The 1,547-nt window shown below is 38.3% G+C and overlaps 1 pseudogene; it reads right to left on the bottom strand.

Moving 5' to 3' along the window:
- Positions 1–908: 908 nt before the first annotated feature.
- On the bottom strand, positions 909–1,071 carry LOC117513148 (annotated as a pseudogene).
- Positions 1,072–1,547: the final 476 nt, after the last annotated feature.

Below are 1,547 nucleotides of genomic sequence, written 5' to 3'. Positions count from 1 at the left end.
AATGCCATCCAGAGTAAGGATCTGATTAGACACCATGTTTCTAAGATTTGTGGGGCCAAGTACAATAACTTCAGTTTTATCTGAGTTTTATCTGAGACTAATATATATATATATATATATATATATATATATATATATATATATATATATATATATATATATATATATTAGTTCTTGCTGTTAAACATGTAAGGCACCAGTGTTGAAGTCTCTCTGGCCCATTCTATGATTTTCCAGTTTCCATTGTATTCCTTCATTTTTCAGTTCTGACACAAATCTCTTGTGTGGGGAGATATAAAGTCTTAGCTATGGAAAATGCTAAAATTATATATTAGATTTCTGTAAAACCAGATGCCAACTTTAACAGTTCATGTTTGTTTCCAGATGTGAGTGGTTGTTAATTTTTGTTGTTGTTGCACCGCCTTAACACAAGGGGGAATTAAGAAGTTTTGAGCCTGACCCTCAAAAAGTAGGGCATGGTTCTCCCCCTTTCGCATTCAGAAAAAAACAACATTTCTCAAGAATGTGTTAAATTTTGACTCACTGGGTGCAATGATGAGGAATGTTGGTGTCTCAGAGTGTAAAACATTGAGAACCATGCCCTAATTTTTCTGGGTCAGGCTCAAACCCTCAGTCACCTCTTGTATGTACTTAATACTCAACAAGACTCTGGTACATACAACATATAGAGATACAACAAAATATGGCCCAGGGACCAATAGGGACAGAAAAAGGAGCAGACCCTAAATAAGCATGTTTTTGATGTGGGAGGAAACCAGAGTACCTGGAGGAAACCCACACAGACACGGGGAGAACATGCAAACTCCACAAGGAAAGGCTGGGAATCGATCCCACGACCTTCTTGCTGTGAGGCACCAGTGCTAACCACTAATCCACCGTGCCACCAAAACTCGTGCACCGTTCTTGGAGATACTGCAATACCAGATTGATGCGTGGAGTGGACGGACCAAGACCCTATTCCATCTCCCTGTTCTAAAAATCAGTAGAGAGGGAATGTATCAGATATTAAACTAATAAGAAGAGATACTAAATTTACTAGATTTAACAAGTCCACCTGTTTTCATGTAACTTTGGTTCATTTAATTGATCTACTACCCCCTGCCTGTCTGATTATCACATCAGAGTTTGGAAATCCAGTAATATACGCTCTTAACTGACATCAAAATGCCTGTGTGCATTTGAAGAGCAGTTTGTCTGAGACTTATCAATTTGCAGTACATAAGTGAAAGAACCTTTCACACATTGTAATTACTAGCACACTTCAAGAAATGTCAAGTTATTCATAACTCACCAGTATGTCAAGAACTCAGCAAGCATTAGCAGGACTGCATCAGTCAGCCGTTTATTACAGGGATATCTAAAGGTTTGTAAAAAAGATGTCAATCATTCAGTTTGATACCATGCTGTTCAGCTTAGGTGAAGATGTACCTCCATCTTGCTTGTTTCCTCGGCCCTCCAAAATGTGCTTGTTGCCTTCCACAGTTGGTATCCCATCTATTGAAGTCTTTCTTTATCTCCCTCAAATT

The sequence above is a fragment of the Thalassophryne amazonica genome, chromosome 6 (genome assembly GCF_902500255.1).
Source record: "Thalassophryne amazonica chromosome 6, fThaAma1.1, whole genome shotgun sequence".
Lineage (NCBI taxonomy): Eukaryota > Metazoa > Chordata > Actinopteri > Batrachoidiformes > Batrachoididae > Thalassophryne > Thalassophryne amazonica.
The sequence above is the reverse complement of the archived record's forward strand: the minus strand, read 5'-3'. Positions and strand labels throughout refer to the sequence as shown.